The sequence below is a fragment of the Hemitrygon akajei genome, unplaced genomic scaffold (genome assembly GCF_048418815.1).
Source record: "Hemitrygon akajei unplaced genomic scaffold, sHemAka1.3 Scf000166, whole genome shotgun sequence".
Taxonomy (NCBI): domain Eukaryota; kingdom Metazoa; phylum Chordata; class Chondrichthyes; order Myliobatiformes; family Dasyatidae; genus Hemitrygon; species Hemitrygon akajei.
Window position 1 is genome coordinate 27,385 of NW_027332052.1, and position 10,035 is coordinate 37,419.

Consider the following 10,035-nt stretch of genomic DNA (forward strand, 5'->3'; position numbering starts at 1 on the left):
CCAAAATTGTTATATTTATTTCAGAGTATCCCTGTTTTTTTAACGAAGATGTGTTTTTGATCGGATTGATTCTATTATCTCATCTTTTATATGGAATGATAAAAGACCAAGAATGAGTAAATGTCACTTACAAAAATTGAAAAAGGATGGAGGTCTTACTTCGCCTAATTTAAGAATGTATTACTGGGCTGTTAATGTGCAATATATGTCCTTTTGGTTACACTGGGTTGATAAGAACGAACGGCTAATTTGGGTCGATTTGGAATTGAAAGCTGTGAAACAGTTTTATTTAACCTCGTTATTGGGATCTGCTTTACAATTAGCTAAAGTTGCTAATTTAAATTGATACCCTGTGATTAAGTATTCTTTACAAATTTGGCTCCAGTTCTGTAATTTTTTAATATTAAAAAAATTAAATTTTGTAGTTTAATTTATTATATTTTTTAAGCATTATTTGAATGATCCAATATTTTTACTTTGGAAAATAAAGGTATCAATTCTTTTTTGGATCTATTTAAAGAAGATAGACTGATTCCTTTTGAACAAGTCGTTGATAACTATTCTTTTTCGTACTCACACTTTTTACAATACCTTCAAGTTAGACATTTCTTACAAAAACATTTAACTAATTTTCCTTACATATTGAATGCTGGCTTGTTAGGTATTCCATTGGAAGAATTTATAAATTACTATCACAATGGGATAAGTGTCCTTTATTTAACATTAAACAAGATTGGAACTTAATTTGACTTTTATGACGGAGGACTGGACACAGATTCTGAAGTTGGTTAACTCTTCTTCGATTTGTGCTAGTCACGCACTGATTCCATTTAAAGTTGTACATCATTACTATTTGATGAAGGAGAGATTGTCTAAAATGTTTCCTGATGTTGATAGTTATTCTGATAGATGTAAAACTGAGACAGCTACACTGACACACATGTTTTGGCCTTGTTCTACACTGGAACAGTTCTGGAAGTCAGTTTTTTTTCTACAATTTCTAAAGCACTTAAAATTAATTTACAACCTAACAAATTAGCTGTACTTTTTGGAATAATTCCTCAAAATATCCAAGCTATTTCTTTGTCTGACCAACATGCTATTGTGTTTGTTACATTGATAGCTAGGAGGGCAATTCTGTTGAAGTGGAAAGATACGTCGGCCCCACTCTGTTACAATGGTTCTTCCAAGTGATGCTATGTCTTAGTTTGGAGAAAATTAGAAGTTGAACCTTTGAAACTGTGTTTGATTTTGAGAAAAGAAGGGGTTCATTTTCTCGTTATTACCATTTGAGTTAATTGATAATTTTCTCCACGATCTAATTGTATTTTTTTTTCTTTGCTGGCGGTTTGATGGTTATCTTTAGAAGCTTTTTGTATGACGCATGGCTCCGGGGTTGAGTTCTTAATTTTTTTTTCCTCACTTTTCTTTGCTTTAGTTTTTTTTTTTCCTTTTTTTGTGTTACCATATTTTTCAATCTTTAAAACAATGTTTTTTTTCCCTTGACACATTGTAAGTGTTATTTACTTCGATGTACTCTTGTTATTTTGGACAATAATAATGAAAAGATTTGAATAGATCAGACTCAGCAGAAAGCAGCTGATTGGGCAATCGAGGTCAGGTGACCAAGCAGTCTGATTGGGCAATCGGAAATTGAATAGCTCAACAAACAAATAAAAAGAGGGGTAGCTCAAGCGGAGCGGCCAGTGAGTGAGTGGGGCCAGAGCAGCAGTGGAGCTTTGAGGCTTTGACTCGAGAGGTTTTGGCGAGCAGAGGCGGAGGACAAACTTGCTCCCAGTGGGTAAGGCCGGGTAAGGTTCTTTAATTAATTTAATTAACTTAGGAGTTGGTGATGGCGGCAGTAGATAGGGCAGTCCAGTGCTCCAATTGTAGGATGTAGAAGTCAGGGACAGCACAATTGTCTCTGATGACTACACCAACAAGAGAAGCATCCAGTTTCAGCTCTTGTCAAACCGAGTTAGGGAACTGGAGCTGGATGAACTTCGGATCATTCGGGAAGCAGAGGCAGTAATAGATCGAAGTTTCAGGGAGGCAGTCTCCCCTAAAAGTCAGGAGACAGGTAACTAACTGGGTGACTGTCCGGAGAGGGAGGGGGAATAGACAGAGAGAGCAGAGCACCCCTGTGGCCGTTCCCATCAACAATAAGTTTACTGTTTTGGATATTGTTGGTGGGGATGACCTACCTGGGACAAGTTGTAGTGGTCGTGTCTCTGGCACAGTGACTGGCCCCTTTGCTGAGAAAGGAAGGAGGGAAAAGAGGAGAGCAGTAGTGATTGGAGATTCGATAGTTAGGGGGACAGATAAGAGGTTCTGTGGGAAAGATCGAGATTCCTGGATGGTGTGTTGCCTCCCTGGTGCCAGGGTCCGTGATATCTTGGATCGAGTTCTTGGTATTCTCAGGAAAGAGGGTGAGCAGTCAGCTGTGGTCCAAGTGGGGACCAATGACATAGATAGGAGTAGGGATGAGGTCCTGAAGAAGGAATATAGAGAGTTAATATTAAAGTTAAAAAGCAAGGGTGGGAATCTCAGGATTGCTGCCTGTGCCACGAGGCAGAGAGGGGAGGAACTGGAAGTCTTGTCAGTTGAATGGGTGGCTGAAGAGTTAGTGCAGGGGACAGGGGTTCAGACTTCTGGAACATTGGGATCTCTTCTGGGAAAGGTCTGACCTGCACAAAGTGGACCGGCTGCACCTGAACTGGAAAGGGACCAATATCCTGGCGGCCAGGTTTGTTAGAGCTGTTGGAGAGGGTTTAAATTAGTTTGGCAGGGGGTGGGAGTCAGAATGTGAGAGCAGAGATTAGGGTACAAGGACAAGGGCATGATGCTATGTGTTCTGAGATGGTGAGGAAGGACAGGCAGGCGATAAAACATAAATGTAGCCACAAAGAGGTTGAAATGTGTCTATTTCAATGCTAAGAGTATTAGGAATAAAGTGGATGAACTTAGAGCATGGATCAGTATGTAGAGTTATGATACTGGCCGTTACTGAAACCTGGCTGGAGGAAGGACAGCATTGGCTGATGGAGGTACCGAGGTTGAGGTGTTTTAAAAGGAATAGGATGGGAGGTAGAAAGGGGGGGGGGAGAGTAGCATTACTGGTCAGGGATAGTTTCACGTCTATAGAAAAGGGAGGACACTGCAGAGGGAGTGTCCATTGAGTCGGTGTGTGTTTAAGTCAGAAATAGGAAGGGAACAATCGCGTGTGCTGGGAGTAGTCTATATGCCCCCAAATAGCCCTCGGGACACCGAAGAGCAGATAAGCAGGCAGATTTTAGAATGGTGCAAGAAATACAGGGTTGTAGTTATGGGTGATTTCAACTTCCCTCATATTGATTGACACCACCTGACTGCAAGGGGGATAGATGAGGCTGAATTTGTCAGGTGTGTTCAAGAAGGATTCCCGATACAGTATGTGGACCGGCAGATGAGAGGAAAAGCCATACTAGGTCTAGTTCTAGGTAATGATCCTGATCAGGTGGCAGAGCATTTTGGTGAGAGTGACCTCAACTCCCTTAGCTTCAGCATTGCTATGGAAAAGGATAAAAACAGGCAATGGGAAAGTGCTTAACTGGGGAATGGCTAACTGAAGGAATGAGGCAGGAACTAGCGGGAGTAAATTGGAAACAGATGTTCAAAGGTGAAAGCACAGAAGTCATGTGGAGGAAGTTTCGGGAACACTTGTGCTGGGTTCAGGATAGGTTTGTCCCACTGAGGCAAGGAAAAAATGGTAGGAAAAGGGAACCGTGGCTGACAAAACATGTGAGGCAACTCGTCAAGAGAAAGAAGAAAGCATATGTTAGATATAAGAAGCAGGAAGCAGGAGAGGCTCATGAGAAATATAGGATAGCCAGGAAGGAGCTTAAGAAAGGATTTAGGAGAGCTTGAAGGGGGCATAAAAAGGCCTTGGCATCTAGGATTAAGGAAAACCCCAAGGTGTTCTATGCGAATGTGAAGAGCAACGATGACAAGAATGAAGATGGGGCCGCAAAAGGATAAAGAGGTCAACATGTGCCTGGAGGTGCAGGAGGTTGGAGAGTTCCTCAATGGATACTTTGCTTCAGTATTCATAAGTGAAAAGGATCTTGATCAGGGTGAGGTCGAAATAGAACAGGCCTGTGTGCTGGAGAATGTGGAGATTAAGGAAGAGGAAGTGTTGGATCTTCTTAAAAACCACAAATCCCCAGGTCCGGACGAGATATACCCCAGGTTGCTGTGGCAAGTAAGAGAAGAGATCGCTGGAGCAGTAGCTATGATCTTTGAATCCTCTTTGGCTGCACGGGAGGTGCTGGAGGATTGGAAAACGGCTAATGTAGTTTCCTTGTCAAAAAAGGTAACAAGAGAAACCTGGTGAGACCTGGTATAGACCGGAGAGTCTTACGTCGGTGGTCTGCAAACTATTGGAAAGGATTCTTAAGGATAGGATCTACGAGCATTTGGAGAAGTACAGTCTACTCAAGGAGAGTCAACATAGCTTTATGAAGGGAAGATCGTGCCTCACGGGCCCAATTGAGTTTTTTGAAGAGGTAACAAAATAAATTGATGAGGGTAGGGCGGTAGATGTCGTCTACATCGATTTTAACAAGGCATTTGACAAGGTACCCCGCGAAAGACTCATCCAGAAAGTCATGAGGCATGGGATCCGTGGATCCTTGCTGTTTGGATAAAAAAATGGTTACTGGAGGAAAGCAGGGGTTATTTGTGGAAGGAAAGTATTCTGCTGGAGGTCTGTGACTAGTGGAGTGCTGCAAGGATCAGTCCTGGGACCCCTGCTCTTTGTGATGTTTATAAATGACCTGGATGAAGACGCAGGAGGATGGGTGAGTAAGTTTGTGGATGACACGAAGATTGGAGGAGTTGTGGATGGAGCTGTAGGTTGTCGAAGGTTACAAGAGGGTATGTACAGGATGCAGAGTTGGCCAGAATAGTGGCAGATGGAGTTCAATCCGATTAAGTGTGCGGTGATGCATTTTAGAAGGACAAACCAGAAGGCTGAGTACAGGGTTAATGGTCAGTTACTTAAGAGTGTGTATGAACAGAGGGACATTGGCGTTCAAATCTATTCATCCCTCACGGTTGCTGCACAGATTAATAGAATAGTTAAGAAGGCCTATGGGATGCTCGGCTTCTTTAATAGGGGGATTGAGTTCAAGAGTAGAGAGGTCATGTTGCAACTCTACTAAACTTTGGTGAGACTACACTTAAGGTATTATTTTCCATTCTGGTCACCTCATTATAGGAGGATGTGGAAGCTATGGAGAGGGTGCAGAGGAGATTTACAAGGACATTGCCTGGATTGGAAAACAAGTGTTATGAGGCATGGTTAGCAGAGCTGGAACATTTTTCTTTGGAGCATAGAAGGATGAGAGGGGTCTTTATAGAGGTCTACATGATTATGAGAGGCATAGATAAGGTGCTAGCCAGTACCTGTTTCCCAGGGCACGAATAGCAAACACCAGAGGGCAGACATACACAGTTAAGTTAAGGGAGAGACGTTTATGGGCGACATCAGGGGTAATTTTTTTTTACACAGAGGGTTGTGAGTGCCTGGAATGACTTGCCAGGGATTGTGGTGGAGGCTAAAACATTAGGGGTATTTAAGAGCCTCTTGCACAGGCAAATGAATGAAAGAGATATATGGCTTGGCTTAAAATCGAGTGCCGAAGGGTCTGTATTGTGCTGTCATATCCTGGTGTCTAGTGTCTTCTAGTGTCATTTACAATCGGTGTCCACGTACTTGCCATTGGTGCCTGTTAGTGCCCTTGGAATTCCGGGGCTTAGTACTGATAAATACCCATACAATGGCTACTTTTCGTTGAAGCTGGCATTTATGGAAGCAGATGTTGGGGTAACTGAGACTATGGAAACGGATGGAACTCTTTTTATTCTTGTGAGAAAGTTCCAAGGAGCATGCAAAGAGAGAAGTAGAGAGAACTTTTTGAACACCTTGTCCATTCACCATGTGTTCAGAGCTGCTTTTGAGAAGGTGCAAGTTCCTGCTAAGTAGGATGATGAGCGGAAAGGGGGAACAGTGCGGTGCATCCTGTCTCAACCTGTCATGTAACATTCTGGGAGCAGCTAGAGCGACCGGAAACCCTAAAGTTGCTGAAATGTTCGAGGAATGGAAATGGAGATTAACTGATAACGTGTTGGAACGTGAAGACGCCTTTTCCACTGGCAGTTCTGAGTTTGATTTCTTAAAGAGTACTTGCCACGGTATTAGAGCAACCGAGGGCATCCCTTTCCGAAAGAGGTCTCGCCGATTGGTTCCAGCGGGGGTTCCTGACATTCATCCGCAGCTGATGAAACAGAGGGAAGCTGAGTTTAGTCATGGAGCAGGAGCGCCTAAGACGCCGGGAGACCCGAGTGATAGACACGGGGAGAGACGGTCCAGTAGTCAGCTGGGTGACACGAGTGATAGAGACTGTCCAGGGGGTGATTTGATGCGCGAACCATTCAATCTCCTGAATTCCCCTGAGTAGAGACCCAGAACCAGCACATGCTTCTCGCATGACAAAGCTTTCAACCCAGGAATAATTTTCTAAACCACCTCTGAACCGTCTCCAGTGACAACACAACCTGTCTCAGACAAGGGGCTCCAAACTGCTCACAGTACTCAAGGTAAGGCCTCATCAGTGCATTTCAAACCCTGAAAATTCCATCGCTGCATCCATACTCCATTCCTCTGGAAATGATCGCCAACATCGCATTGGCCTTTCTCACCACTTTCGCAACATGCATATTCACCTTCAGGGAATGCTGGACGAATAACGTTGAGTCCTTTTGCACCTCAGATTTTCCAATTTTCTCTATGATCAGAAAATAGTCTTCCATTTTATTTCTTCTGCTCAAGTGTAGCACCATGCATTTCGTGCCTGTGTTTCATGTCTGGCACTTCTTTGCCCATTTTCCTCATCTTCCTCTGTCATTTTGTAGACTTTCTACTTACACCAGATTTCCTGCACCTCCACCTATCTTCATCTGGACCGCAAACCTGTCCGTATGATCGTCAATTCCAGCATCCAAGTCATTAACATATAAAATAAGAGTATTCATCCATCAGTTGTACTGTATCCTGCAGTTCTGTTACATATTATGCTACCTCAATTGCAACTCTCTTTACGTTTAATCTAATACGCTGATTTTGTCCAGATTTTATTTTTATAACTTTTGAAATCATATTTACTATCTGTATTAAGTATTTCAGCTTTACGTGAATAATTTCAAATCGTGCATATTCGATCCTCTGTCAATGTGTAATTCATCTGGTTGTCTCTGTGAGAGGTTAAATCTAAACAAACTCCAGTGAGCTTCATAGTTGCCCTGGATTATTGCGTAAAATAACGATTAATATTGCTATTATCATTATTCTTTCACTTGACTTGCACAGATTGCTGTATTGTACACATTGAGTGTTTTGACCGTCCTGTTAGTGCGGTCCTTCATGGATTTTATTGTGTTTCTTGGATGCCCGCAGGAATGTCAATCCCATTGCTTCAAATGGTGATATATGTATATAGATATGCTGTGATGCAACATTTACTTTCTGCTTTAAACTTTGAACCAATTGGGCCGAAGGCTATTTTCCATGCTGTACGACTTAAAATATCTGCATTGCAACGGAAAGTGAATATAATCCAGTCCGGAATGATCAATCCGATATTCCCAAATCCAGAAAGGTGTTCAACGCACGTTACTGATCTCCGCGGATTAAGAACGACTATGTAAAATGTCGTTTCAATATAGAAACCAACAACGTGTTTGAATGGCCCCAATGTCATTCTGTCCAAACAACAGCCACGGTTAAGAAGGTGACACAAACACTCTTCAACGAGGCCTCTTTCTCATCAAACGCTGCAGCCTGAATCCCATGTAACCCGTTGTTCTGCACTCTGTTGTGACTAAAACAAAATCTTTATCTTAATTGAGACTTTCTCATACTCCCAAACAGACTAGGCTTTGATCGCTGCAGTAAAATTACAGTGATTGCATTATAAATAACAGCACGTGAAAAACAGAGTATTTACCAGGAGTGGGGTTCGAACCCACGCGTTGGAGACCAGAACACTCGCGTTTACTAGGAAGTGACTTACTCGCCTTAAGTCTGGCGCCTCAGACCACTCGGCCACCCTGACAGCACCTGCACTACTGTCTCCACATGCCAGATAAACATCTGTATTTCGGAATATTCTGAATGACTGCTTTGATGACAGGGTCTCAGATTGCCGAGCATGTGCGGAATCAGCGCGTACAGCATCACAGCACTGGAATTGTGCTGCACTCCGTTCAGGTCATCCTCCAGAGAAAGGATGACGCGGATTTGGAGAGTGTGCAGAAGAGCATCACCAAGATGCTACCTGAATTAGACGGTTTGTGCAATAGCGAAAGTTTGGGTAAACTTGTTCTCTTTCTCTGGAGCATCAGAAGTGAGGGGGAATCTAATAGACGTTTCTTAGATTTTGAGGCATAGAGAATGGTAGAGTACGCAGAAGTTATCTCCATTCCAGGGTTTACATGTCTTTAAACGATCCCCTCTTAGGGCATACAATTCAACTAAGAGGGGATCGTTTTAAACAAGATATGCCAACACCCTACCACTCTATGTCGGCAAGACCAAGGACTGATTGTTGTCCTCAGCAGAGGGAAAACCAGAGGTCCTTGAGCCAGTTCTCCTTGGAGGATCAGAGGTGGGACATGTCAGTAACATTAAATTGTTGGTATGACTCTTTCCTCTACTTTCTTAGGAGACTGCGGAGATTCAGCATGACATCAAAAACCTTGATGAGCTTCTATAGATGTGTCGTAGAGAGTATATTGTCTGTCTGCATCAAGACGTGGTACGGAAATACCGTACCTTTGAAGGAAAATCTTTAAAAAGTTAGTGAATTCGGCCCAGTCCATCACGGGAAATGCACTCCCAAACATTAAGCAGATCCACATAAAATGATGTGATCGGAAAACAGCATCCACCGTCAGAGGTCGTCACCATCCTGCCATGCTCTTTTTGCGCTGCTGTCATCGTGTAGATGGTACAGGAGCCTCAGGACTCGCACGGCCACGTTCAAGAACAGTTACTACCCATCAGCAATCAGACCTTTGATCAACAGGTGATAATGTACGCTCACATACCCATCCATTAAATAATCTGACAACCAATGATTTCACTTCAGAAACCTTTCTATATTGAATAGCTGAGTATGCCAGGAGGAGCTCAGCAGACCAGACAGCATCTGTGGAAAAGCGTAAGCAGTCGGCGTTTCGGGACGAGATGCTTCACCGTGATTTTGTTTTCTGAATAAATCACTCACTCAGAATTCGGTGTACGGTGACCTGTTGCAATACGATGAACAGTGACAAAAAACATAATCTTATCCTCCAACAGTTTTTCTAATCCACCTCAAAAACCCAGGGTTTGTTTGCAGAAATAACGTCGCCTCGATTGAATGCTTAAAGACAAATTTTGTCAGGAGTGGGATTCGAACCCACGACCCCAGATGGAGACCAGAACACTCCCGTTTGTCGGATGGACTTTCATTCCTTGAGTCTGGCGCCTTAGACCACTCGGCCACCCTGACAACTTTTGATGTGTGTTTGAGAACGGAATAAATGCCTGATTTGTAAGGAAAGTCATATCCACACAAACACATATATCATCCTGTCAATCGGAAATGAAAGCGAGAGTGTTACAGTTTGCTCAGATTAGGCAGTTTCTGTGGAGAGTGAAGCTGTAAAATATTACAATTCAAAGACTCGTGAGACGCGTCTCGGCAAGAATTTGGGAAGGACGTTTGTTGAGATGGATGAGAACGCTTGGAAGTCTCATCGCTTTCACATTTAGGGAAGCGGAGAAATAAACGTTTATAGACAGGACTGAATCTAAAAACTGGGTGGGAGTTGATCGCAACAATGTCAACAGAAACTGAACGCAGGAGGTTTTAATTATACCCGGCAACGCTGCTTTACAGATGGATGTTGGTAAGTAGACTACAAGGCTCAGTAATCTCATGATTTTGGGAT

General features: G+C 43.0%; 1 non-coding gene across 1 annotated transcript; it reads right to left on the reverse strand.

Annotated features, from left to right (window-relative positions):
• Nucleotides 1–9,479: 9,479 nt before the first annotated feature.
• trnal-caa (transfer RNA leucine (anticodon CAA)) lies at nt 9,480–9,593 on the reverse strand. The gene is made up of 2 exons: nt 9,556–9,593; nt 9,480–9,514 (listed from the first exon to the last, which is right to left on the reverse strand). It is a non-coding gene; the product is annotated as a tRNA-Leu (tRNA).
• Nucleotides 9,594–10,035: the final 442 nt, after the last annotated feature.